The 12,997-nt window shown below is 39.5% G+C and overlaps 1 protein-coding gene across 1 annotated transcript in view; it reads left to right on the top strand.

Moving 5' to 3' along the window:
* Positions 1-7,738: 7,738 nt before the first annotated feature.
* The window catches only part of LRRC3B (leucine rich repeat containing 3B), an 873,839-nt gene continuing 868,580 nt past the window's right edge, over positions 7,739-12,997 (top strand). The window contains exon 1 of the transcript XR_010139222.1: positions 7,739-8,218. The gene's annotated coding sequence lies outside the window, so the exon portion shown is untranslated. The remainder of the gene's footprint in view (positions 8,219-12,997) is intronic.

The following is a 12,997-nucleotide window of genomic DNA, read 5'->3' as shown; positions in this document are numbered from 1 at the left end:
GACACTAGCCTGGATGGACAACATGGGGACACCTCATCTCTATAAAAATTAAAAAATTAGCCAGGCATTGTGGTGCATGCCAGCAGTCCCAGCTACTCAGGAGGCTGAGGCAGGAGAATCACTTAAGCCTGGGAGGTTGAGGCTGCAAGCCATGATTGTGCCATTGCACTTCATAAGCCTGGGTGGCAAAGTGAGACTTCGCTTAGAAAAAAAAAAAGTTTTATTGGAACACAACTATGCCTATTCATTTACACACTGTCTATAGCAGAGTTAAGTAATTGCAACAGAGACCTATTGCCTGTGAAGCCTGAAATCTTTCCTATCTAGCTCTTTTAAAAAATGTTTGCTGACACATGCTGTAGATTCTCAAATGCCACCCATCTATAAACACAAGTGTCATTAATTCTTAGAACCAGATTTGCTTCACGTGGTTTAAATCAAAACTATTACCGTGCAACCAACACCCAGAACACAACTGCTTAAATAAGCAGACAAGCAAAAAACCATCTTGGGAGCAGTGATTAAGCACTGGAAAAAGCTCCTAAGAAAGTTTGTAGACTATATCTTTGTGTTTCATTCAGAATAAGATGATAGAATATAGATTATAGGTTTTTCACATTAAAATTCCCATGTTAATTCTCCATTAAATTCTCATGTTAATTGTTACTGACCATAATTTTGACTTTTCTTAGGAATATTGTTTTTGAACAAGAGGAAACAAAGAGAAGGAAGAAATATTTTTTACATATATGAATTCTTCTTGGATATTAGTTCTCAGTTTCAGGAGTACTGATTTCATTAACCTTGAAATATTGGAGTTTGTATAAAAGGTTATGAATATAAATGAACTCAGTGTTAAAACCTGTCAACATCTACTTTAAATAGCAATGTAAACACTGTTAGAAATAAAAGGCTGTTGTGGCAAGCTTGGTGACTAGGTTGATGCGAGTGCTAGAAGGCACAAAGATTATGCCATATAATGTTCATCTGTTACTTGCTTAATTTTAAAAATGTGAAGGGAAAAGTCTCATGTCTGGATTTGTGTAGCAGGTTAGAGCTGGATCACTGGGGTCCTCAGATACAGAAAGAACAGATTGGCTGATATCTAAGACTTAGAAGTCAGTCTGAAAACAAAATGTTCTTGAGAGTGAGCAAGAAATCAAAACGATTTATATGTTAAATGTTCCATAAGATCCTTGGCTACCACCAAAGATAAACAACAAGAGACATGAACTATAATGCGAATGCTATTCAACCGATTGTGTGACATTGGGCAAGACACTTAGCTAATCTAAATCCTGGTTGTTCATGAATAAACTGAAGCTCATCATCATCATTATCATTATCTTGATTATCACCACTATCATCATCATTATCATCATCATGATATAACCTTCACTAGTATTTGGAAGTTGTTTATTATAGGTCACCCTTACATAGATCATCTCTTTTAATCCTAACATAAAACACTTATTATTGTCCTTATTTGACAGATGAGGAAATCAAAGTTTAAGGTAGAAGTAACATTCTGAAGGTAACACAGGAGTCAATGACAGAGTTGGGCTGCTCCATGACCCAGTCTTTTAACCCCTTGCTAATGAAAATCCTTTTCTGGTATATCCATATATTACTGGTGGCTTTTTATAAACAAAATATTTTATTTTCTCCCGTGTATTTTTTCTGCATATTCCAAATTTTCTGCAATGATAACATACATTATTTTCTCTTTTTTCAATTTTTATTTATTTGACACATGATAATTGTACATATACATGGGGTAGATAGTGAGTTTCAATACATACCAGCTATAGCAATAAAATCAGGGTAACTTGCATAATCATCACTTCAAACATTTGAAAACTTTTTTAACATTGAGAACATTCAAAATCGTTTCTTCTAGTTATTTGAAAATATACAATAATTTATTGTTAACTATAGTCAACCTATAGTGCTATAGAATAGTAGATCTTTCTCTTTCTATCAAGCTCATTACTGGTGGCTTTCATGTAAGTTTTTTGAAAGAAGTTTCTAAAGTATATTAAGAATCAAAAAATCTTACTGTCCTTTTATCAGGTAATCTCACTTCTGGAAATATTGTTAGGAAATACTCATATAAAAGTAAAGTAAATAAGAACATTCATTGCAGTATTACTTACCATAGTAAACAATTGGAAACTTCTTAAATGTCAAACAAATGAGAAAAGATTAAGTAACTAATGATATATTACACAGTATCTTAAATATTCACCGTGAGGCCTATTTAGTAATAAAGTATAATGCATGGATCAATTATGTGAAAAACTGGAATATACAATTATATTCACATTATGATGCCAATTCTGTAGAATTTTGCATGCATATGAAAAAGTCATGTGGGAATATAAAGAAAATATCAAATATTGTTTCTTGAGGTGATGATTTTCCAGTGAATTTCTCTTCTATTATTGTCATCATAATTTGTACAAGTAATGAACAAATTTGAAATACAATATATATACCTGCTCTATGTATCTCACAGGATAATTGTGAAGATCAGCCAAGAAGATGAGTAAATAATGTAAACTTGACAAACTGTAAGACAATTGAAATACCATAAAAAATAGCAGGCTGTTCTGGCTAGGAGAAGAAATCTTGTATTCAGACTGAACAAAACCCTGGGATCCCAGGACAAGCAGGTTTGGCTCCTCCTCTCATTCACCCTCATGATCTGGGCCAGAGATTGGCAAACTATGGCCCATGGGCAAAATCCCGTCCATACTCAGTTTTCATCTGATCTATGAGCTAGAAATAGTTTTTAGATTTTAAGTGGTTCAAAGAAAAAAAATCAGAGAATATTATTTCATGACCCATGAAAATTATATGAAATTCAATTTTCAGTGTACATAAATAAAGTTTTTTTTGGAACACAGTAGCATCCATTTACTTACATATTATCCATGGATGCTTCATGCTATGGCAACAAAATTGAGTGGTTGCTGTGAGACCATATTGCCCACAAAGCTTAAAATGCTTGCTATCCTGGCCCTTTACTAAAACAATTTTCTGACCCTTGACCTAGGCCAACTTCAGTTCTTCACATCTTGTCTTGGTCTCATGAGAAATTTATTCTAGAGATTTTTTTTTCCCAGTTGCACTTAAATGGTTAGAAATACTGCCTTTTCCTAGTATTTAGGCTTTAAAAAATGTTTTCAAAACATTAGGGGTTGGAGCCATTGAACGGCTCCAACACCAACCAGGTTTACATTGCAATGTTTGCTAACACACAAATACCTGTTCTGGTAGGTGCTCAGTGGGAGATATAGGACCTTCTTGGGCATCAAGAGATTTAATCTTTGATCTGTTCAAAGTTTGACCCGTCTGGGCCTCTGTTTCCTCATGTATAATAATGAAGAAAACTGGATGATTTCTGAGGCCCCATTCTACGTTTCTACAATGGCTTGTGTTATTTTAAAGGTTGGTGGTTTTTCATGGTTATTATATGGGCGCTTTTGCTTCTTTGATGATCTCCCTGTCTCTGGGACAATTAACCAATCATGTTTAAGGTCAGAGATAAAAACTTAAATGCTGTAGGGACTAGACAGGTGAAATAAATGAAGGAACCCACCTGAGTTAATAGAGTCTGTGGTAAGCATTGTGGCATGCTGCAGAGTACAGCAGGTCCTGGAATAACATTGTTTTCTTCAGTACCATTTCATTATAATGCTGATAAGAAAAAAAAAAATTGATCCTAGGCTGGGGCCACTGTCTTCATTTGCACATTCTCCTCATGTCTGCATGGATTTTCTCCAGATACCCTGGTTTCCTCCCACATCTCAAAGATGTTAGGTTCATTGGCATGTCTGAATTGTCCCAGTTTGAGTGAGCATGGATGTGTGTGGGAGTGCGTCCTGTGATGGAATGGCGTCCTGTCTAGGGTGGGTTTGTTCCCGGACCAAACCAAGGGTCAGGCTGCTATTTCATGAAGCCCAATAATGAGACGCAGATTAACTGGGGAGGAAGAGAGTTTTTATTTATGTAACTGGTTACAGGGAGAAGGCCTGGAAATTATTGCCAGACCAATGAAAAATTACAAAGTTTTCCAGAGCTTATATACCTTCCAAGCTATATGTCTACGTGTAAGTGTGCGTTCATCTAAAGACATAAATGATAAACTTCTTTTAATCTATAACTAGGGTCTGAGTCCTGAAGACCTTCTTCTGAAGCCTCAGTAAATTTTCTTAATCTAAATGGGTCCAGGTGTGGGGGTGATTACCCTTATCTGGTCTCCTGCTAAATCACAGAGGTTTGGGGAGTTCCTTTAGATCCAATAAACTTGTTTATGGAGGCCTGGGGAGTTTGTTCAGACCCCCAATAAAACTTGTTTAATCCTAAATGGGTCGTGTTAATTCCTTCATTATTTTATCATGCTTTAAGGCCCAGGAAAGGCCTAGACAAAACTTTTGGTGGGCTTTTGTTACATTGCAGCCTTTGTGTAAGGGCACTGGCTCAATCAGCTTTTAAATGCTTAACCTCCCTACTCAGTCAGTGCTGGGACAGTTGTAATGGAGGCCTGCGTTAGTGAGACCTGGCCTGCCACAGGTTCCCACTTTGTGACACAGCTGTTAGGATACGCTATGGTTACCCATGACCCTGAACTGGAATAATTGGGTAAATAGTTATCTAATTTCTTTTTATTGCTTTTTCTCATTTGTATGTATACCTCACATTTATTTCAATGTTTAATATTAGAAGTATTTTGGCCTTTATTTAGAAGTCTGATGATGTTTTTGTGACCAGAAATATGCCATAGGAACTTAATTCTTGTTTATGTCAATTAGCCTATTATAAAATTGGTTTTCTCATGTAACCACTGAACAAGTTTTAACTGGCCCTACTCTATTGATAACAGGATATTAAATTATTTTACAGGCACAGAGAGAAGAAATTATGAGTCGTACAGCTGAAGTACACACAGAAAAGATTTCAACCTCAAATAAAATCTGGAACTGAAGTTTCACTCCCCTCATGGAACAAATGTATCAAGACTTTGTCAGAACTGAAGGCCAGAACACTTTCAAAAGTGAAGGGGTACAAGCTCAGTATGTTAAGATCCCTTACCATAGTTTACCATATATGGTCTTGTTTAAAGTTCTTCCAATCAAGACCTACCCACCAGCACTTCTGCATACCAGCCTGCTCTCTCTAACCCAGAAAACTTGCCCCAGACTCCAGAATGGGGAGATGGATTTGAGCTTTGTCTCCTGTCTCCTCGCCAGCCAACCCCACAATAAAACTTTTTGTTTTCTTAAAAACTGGTGTCATGGTATTTGCGTCTATGTTAATCAGGAAGCGAGCCCATTGCTCGGTAACAGTTATACATCATGTCATTTAAAGCTTCAGTTTTCAAGAACTTATCAGTGATATTAAGTGATACTTACTGCACTTGGCCCATCTGAAGGGAGCAGCTATAACTCAGCTCCAGCTGACTATTAATTTATGTTGCTAGATCTTTCACATTTTCAGAAGATGGATTTTATGTGAAATCTAATATATAAATGTAGGCAACTAATTCAAATTTTAAAAAATACTATGTAGCCCTTCTTCCCCAATTCCAGAATGCAGAATGGGCCTCTGAGTTACCATTTTAAGAACTCTTCCTCTATGTGTACGGTAATTTTTACTTAACTTTCCAATGGGGATGGATAACAAAGTTTCAAGGAACCTTTGGCCATCTGCAAATCCTATCTTCAGAGTATGACACTAAGCTGAGGTGGCAGAATATGTGTTTCCAAATGAACCTGGTCCTTGTGTTCACTTAGAACTTGCAAGATTTAAAAAAGCTTTTGGTATTATGACTCTGATTTTCAATAATAGTATTTCTAAAACTTTATATACAAGTAATATCCCCCACATTCACTTAGAAGCTGATCTTTTCTGTTTGGCTTCATGTCGTTAGCTAGAACAGATCATTTAGCTCAATTAGAATGGGAGTAAAGAACCTGGTCTTGCCATGTAAATTACTTCTGAACACACTATCCTTTCCTTTCTTCTTTTTTCTGGGTTAGGGGGATGTGATATATTTGTTTATTCTACGGATATTTATCAAGTGCCTACTAAGTGTAGGAATTGCTCCAGGTGCTGGGGACATAATAGTAAACTAAATAAAGTCTTGCTCTCATAAAACTTACATTTTAGAAGGGAAGATAGACAATTAATAAATACATAATGTTAGACAGTGATAAGTGCTAGGAAGGAAAATAAAACCAATGAAATGTAAGGAGATAGAGAGTGATGGGGAGTATTATTTTAGATGGTATAGTCATGGAGGGCATCCTTGAGGAGGTGACATTTCCACAGAGATCCAAATGAGGTGAGTAAGCCATTAGAATATTTGTAGGCAAAGAGAACACCACATACAAACACTCCTGGGCAAATTTCTTGGTGTGCTTGAGGAATGTCAAGGGGGCCAGTGTAGATGGAGCTGCTGTCAGCCAGGGGAAGAATAATAGGAAATAAGAGCAATAGGAAATAAGATCCAAAGGGTAGCCAACTACCAGATCCTGTAGGGTTTATAAACATAGTGAAGACTTTTATTTTAAGAATGTAGGAAAGCCATTAGAGGAGTGACATCATCTGATCACCTCTTAAGAAGCTCACTGTGGCTGCTGTAGGCACAAGGGTTTCCAGCAGAGCTACCTGTTAGGAGGCCATTGCAGTGATCCAGATAGATGAATGATGCACTAGGCTGGTAGCAGTGGATATTCTGAGAAGCAGTTGGATTTGGATAATATTTTCAGTGGGTAGAGGTGAGAGGTAACAGCGTGCTGGCAGCCCTCGCTCGCTCTCCGCGTCTCCTCTGCCTGGGCTCCCACTTTGGCGGCACTTGAGGAGCCCTTCAGCCCACTGCTGCACTGTGGGAGCCCCTTTCTGGGCTGGCCAAGGCCAGAGCCGGCTCCCTCAGCTTGCAGGGAGGTGTGGAGGGAGAGGCGCAGGCGGGAACGGGGGCTGCACACGGCGCTTGCGGGCCAGCGCGAGTTCCGGGTGGGCTTGGGCTCGGCGGGCCTTGCACTTGGAGTGGCCCCCCAGCCCGCAAGCCCCGGGCAGTGAGGGGCTTAGCACCTGGGCCAACAGCTGCTGTGCTCGACTTCTCCCCGGGCCTTGGCTGCCTCCCCACCGGGCAGGGCTTGGGACCTGCAGCCCGCCATGCCTAAGCCTCCTCTCCCTACCCTGGGCTCCTACGCAGCCCAAGCCTCCCCAATGATCACTGCCCCTGCTCCATGGCGCCCAGTCCCATCCACCACCCAAGGGCTGAGGAGTGGGGGCGCACAGCAGGCAGCTCCACCTGAGGCCCTGGTGTGGGATACACTGGGTGAAGCCAGCTGGGCTGCTGAGTCTGGTGGGGAATTGGAGAACCTTTATGTCTAGCTAAGGGATTGTAAATACACCAGTGGGCACTCTGTAACTAGCTCAAGGTTTGTAAACACACCAATCAGTACCCTGTGTCTAGCTCAGGGTTTGTGAATGCACCAATCGACACTCTGTATCTAGCTACTCTGGTGGGGACTTGGAGAACTTTTGTGTGGACACTCTGTGTCTAGCTAATCTAGTGGGGACGTGGAGAACTTTTGTGTCTAGCTCAGGGATTGTAAACGCACCAATCGGCACCCTGTCAAAACAGACCAATCAGCTCTCTGTAAAAGGGACCAATCAGCTCTCTGTAAAACAGACCAACTGGCTCTCTGTAAAATGGACCAATCAGCAGGATGTGGGTGGGGCCAGATAAGGGAATAAAAGCAGGCTGTCTGAGCCACCAGTAGCAATCCGTGGGGTCCCCTTCCATGCAGTGGAGGATATGTTCTTTAACTCTTTGCAGTAAATCTTGTTGCTGCTCACTTTTTGGGTCCACACTGCCTTTATGAGCTGTAACACTCACCTCGAAGGTCTGCAGCTTCACTCCTGAAGCCAGTGAGACCATGAACCCACCGGGAAGAACAAACAACTCCAGACGCGGCGCTCTGCCTTAAGAGCTGTAACACTCACCGCGAAGGTCCACAGTTTCGCTCCTGAGCCAGCGAGATGACGAACCCACCAGAAGGAAGAAACTCGGAACACATCCGAACATCAGAAGGAACAAACTCCGGACACGCCGCCTTTAAGAACTGTAACACTAACCGCGAGGGTCCGCGGCTTCATTCTTGAAGTCAGTGAGACCAAGAACCCACCAATTCCGGACACAGAGGTAACTTCTGTTCATTGTTTAAGATAATTCAAAGGCTGCTTTCTCTGAGAGATGTTTCCTGAACTCTTCCTCCTTGCTGAGTTGTTTCTCTCTCCTGTGATCACCCAAGCAGCCCTCTTTTACTTCTTTTTGACATACTACATTTTATTAAGTGCTTTATTATATATCTGCTGTATCTGGCTGCGAATTCTTTTTTAAGGCCCAGGACCATGCCTTATTTCTGTCTAGTGCCTGGCACTATACTTGCACATAATTGGTGTTAAATGAATGATTGTTTAATAGACATATGAATCAAAAAAATTAATAGGAAATAAAATTGGGAAGAAGAAAATAGATAGGGAGATAAGCTGAATCTAGTGTCACATCATCGGTGGTTTTAATTTTGGTGGAAAGCTTTTCTGAGACTCAAAAAGCCTGGATGTGTTTGGTGGTCAGCCTTATCCTTGTCATCTTGTATCTCTATCAAACAGATTGAAAAATTCCCTTCAAGTAAATAGGATCTGAAGACAACTTCTGTGTCCGGGAGTCTCAGAAGTTAATATAACAAATTTATGAATATGTAACTTCTGAAATTTCATAAAAAACACTTTCAAATTTTCTCTGCCTTTGAGAGTAGATACTAATTTGAAGTTTATTGATGGTGGAGGGATAATTATAGACATGCCATTTATCTCTCAGCTCCTCTGAAACTGAAGCATTTAAATAATATGTTATATGTTTATACAGCCTCATATCCCATGTGTCAAATTTTCTTTTAATTTGAATATAAAATATAGAAGATAAAAGTGTCAAAATGATCTTACCGGTGAAATCCTTTTTATTGTTGTTCATTTTCATGTGGTAATGCCCTAAAAGGAATAATACGAACATGCTTTTGAAATGCAAAAGGAAGAATAGCATGAGCAGATTTTGGGCCAAGGAGTGAGCTACCAGAGACCAAATTATTCTCCGGGCTTTGTATTGTTAGCTGACTTTGTGGATTTGACCAGGGAATATGGAGTAAAATAAAAGCAAGCACTATCAATAATTCATTCAATCACAGTCGATAAATGAACAAACTGCCAAGGAAAGGTATTTGCATCAGGCATACTAAGTACCAAGTGGGGGGATTCCATCAGCTGGAGATTATGTTCCATTGAGCTAACAGAAAACCCAAGAAGAGGCTATTTTTCTCATACAATGAGAAGGCCAGAGATAGGCAATCTAGAGCAGTAATTGTGGCTTCATGTAAGCTCTTTCTGGCTCTGTTCTGCCATCCCTTAGAGTATAGCCTTCATTTTCATGGTTACGAGATGTCTGTTCTACCTCTAGTACTGTGTCTGCATTCCAGATATTTTTCATGTATCTTCTAACAAGCATAGTGCCTAGCTCATAAGAGGTACTCAAATATTTATTTAATACATGAATAAATGGTGATTCAGTGAAGAAAAAATCTGAAGTTGTACAAAAGTGGAAGCTCAGTGTTCTTAATTATTTAATAGCCAGTCATCATCAAATGATCTGAGCAATTTATTTTCGCATAGTTACAGGCTGTGTTCTCCAGAAATAGAGAGTAGACCCTCAGATGTAGTCTGGTGTTCAAGATGTTTATTAAAGATCAGTATCTGTAAAAGGAAAAGAGTTAGAAACAATATCAACTAGAGGAAAAAGCTAACATGCTGTGCAAGCCCAATGAAGCCTCTGTAGGTAGCTTTAGAATAAGCATTGCCTGTTAGACTGATCTTACATTGGGTTGAAATGACCGAGTTTCCATATCCCTACTATCTCCTATGCCCTGACACTCTGCTTAGTCACCTGATGCAGGCTGCTCTGGGGAGAATATGAGCTTGAGTGAGGTGGCTCTCTGCATCTAAGACTATGAAGAAGCTGAGAGTAGGAGGCTGCCTGGTGACTGCACTCCCCAATGCTGGGCAGGAAGTCCTTTCTTGAAGTGATCTGAGTGGCAAACTTCCATATCTGCTATAATATGATATTTCACATACCCAATAACCAATGTCACTTGTCATGACACAAAAATAAAATGACAAGATCCATAAAACAAAAGGAAAGAAGAAAGAAGGAGGAGGCGTAATGAAAGCAGAAAACTTAGCTCAAGGAAAGTGTCTTAATCAACTTGGGCTGTTATAACAAAATAGTGTAGACTGGGTGACTTAAACAACAAACATTTATTTCTCACAGTTCTGGAGGCTGAGAAGTCCAAGATCAAGATGCCTGCACATGTGGTTCTTGGTGAAGGCCCTTTCCCTAACTTGCAGATGGCAACCTTCTTGCTGTATTCTCACGTGGTGGAGAGAGGATTCCTTTTTTTTCTTGAGGAATAGCACATATTCACAAGCTTCCTTCATTCTGTCCTTGTTGAATGTTTCCTCCAGTCTCAGCTGGCAGTGTTTCTGCTGATATAATCCCATCTCTTTCCTGGCTTCTGTTGACATCACCGATTAGGTCTGTGGTTCACACCCACACTAATCTCCTTATCAAATGATTGGTCAGACACATGTTTGGTATTTTCTTCTGAACATGCTTTCTCTTTTTTTTTTTTTGCAATATAGACAGGCTGGGAATTTTCCAAATCTTTAAGTTCTGATTCCCTTTTGCTTAACAATTCTGTCTTGATGTCATTTCTCACTTTTTGCATTATACTCTGAGCAGTCAGGAGGAACCAAACCAGTTTTTCAACACTGCTTAGAATTGTCAGCTAAATATCCAATTTCATTACTTGCAGGTTCTACCTTTCATAAAACTCTAAGATAAGAACACAATTCCAAATAATTCTATGCCACTTTATAACAAATATTGCCTTTTTAAAAATTGTTCAATAACGTGTTCCTCATTTCTGTCCGAAACCTTATCAGAATGACCTTTACCATCAATATGTCTACCAACAGTATGTTGATGATTAGTTATGTATTCTCTGAGAAGATGGAGGGTTTTTTCTTTCACTCTCCTCTTTTGTTTCTGAGCTCTCACTAGAATCCCATTGAGCAGTACCTTAACAGTGATCTCGAATTGTTCTGGTATGCATCTGAAAACCCTTCTAGCCTCTATCCATTATTCAGTTCCAAAGCTGCTTCTATGTTTTTAGATATTTGTTACAGCAGCACCCCACTTCTAGGTACCAATTTCTGTCTTAGCTCTGGGTACTATAAAAATACCATAGACTGGCCAGGTGCAGTGGCTCACGCCTGTAACCCCAGCACTTTGGGAGGCCAAGGTGGGCAGATCACGAGGTCAGGAGATGGAGACCATCATGGCTAACACGGTGAAACCCCGTCTCTGCTAAGAATACAAAAAATTATCCGGGCGTGGTGGCAGGCACCTGTAGTCCCAGCTGCTCGGGAGGCTGAGGCAGGAGAATGGCATGAACCCGGGAGGCAGAGCTTGCAGTGAGCTGAGATCGCACCACTCAACTCCAGCCTGGGCAACAGAGTGAGACTCCATATCAAAAAACAAAAAACTATAGACTGGGTGGCCTAAACAACCAAATATTATTTATATATATCATTTATATATAATATATATATCTAGTCTCTCTGTATATACATATATATACACATATATATACAGCAAGGTGCTGTCAGTTTCCATTCTTGGCAAGCGCCTCTGCCTAGCTTGCAGACAGCCACCTGTATCCTGATCTGTCTGCTTGTAGTTGTAGCCTCACATGGTGGAGATGGGAGGACCACTTTTTAAAAGGGCACTAATCCATCATAGGGGTTCCATTCTTGTGATCTCATCTAAAACTAATTTTCTCCCAAGGACTTCACCTTCTAGTAGCACCACATTGGGGGTTAGGACTTCAATGTATAAATTTTGAGGGGACGTAAACCCTCTGTTTCAGTCCATAACAGAAAATGATGGCTATTGATGTTGGAACTCAGCATTGACTTTGCCTATATAAATGCAACATCGTTAATGAACGGTTCTCAATGGACAGAAGTCTATACTTGGGCAAAGTGGTTTAACAGCAGCAAGTACTATTTAAAACTGATTTGACTGGAAGGAAATGGTTTATAAATGGGATTTCTAATACAAGTTGCTGTTTTGGCTCTGAGTATGGAATCCAAACATGGCAATCTCAAATAGAGCCCCACCTTGTGGTTAGTAGAGGAAGCTGCTCATCTCAGGAAATGAGTGGTTTGCTTTCTATTCCTTAATAGTGTGAGCTGAAGTAGATGCCTTCTTGATTTTTAAAAGCATATGTTTTTTGAATTTTATCATTATATTAATCATCTTCACGTGGATACATAACTGATAAGCAGTGCTTGATTTTATGATCCTTTAGCTTTGCCATTTGTTTCCCATGGCCCTCTTAGAATGTCCTTGGTACACAGTCCCCTCACCTATATGTTATTTCTGGTCACTTTCTTACTCTCAGATGACTCCAACTAATTAATTACTGAGCTGAATTTGGCTCAGGGAGTATTTGCCTTTCAATAATGATAGCCTCTTGATAAAGTAAATGCCTTTAGGACCCTAGGGAATGACTCAATAATAGTGTGTGCTGGACATTTTGGTGTAAGGTGGGAGAAATATTTTGGACGGAAAGAAAAGCAGGAAAAGAGGTGCCAGACTTATTTAAATCTAACTCAATCTATACTATCTTTATAGGAAATTAAAAATATAATACAATTATATTAATTATGAGCATAGTCTATTTTTTGTTTCCTTTAAATATTGCAACTAACACATTTTCTCTTTTGCCAATAAAGGAAAACAAAAATATTTCACTCCAAAATATACTTCAGTGACATATTTCAAGAGGGCTATTCAGAGGGCCTA

The sequence above is a fragment of the Pongo abelii genome, chromosome 2 (assembly GCF_028885655.2).
Source record: "Pongo abelii isolate AG06213 chromosome 2, NHGRI_mPonAbe1-v2.0_pri, whole genome shotgun sequence".
Lineage (NCBI taxonomy): Eukaryota > Metazoa > Chordata > Mammalia > Primates > Hominidae > Pongo > Pongo abelii.
Note: the sequence above shows the minus strand (reverse complement) of the source record. Positions and strands in the feature narration are given on the sequence as shown.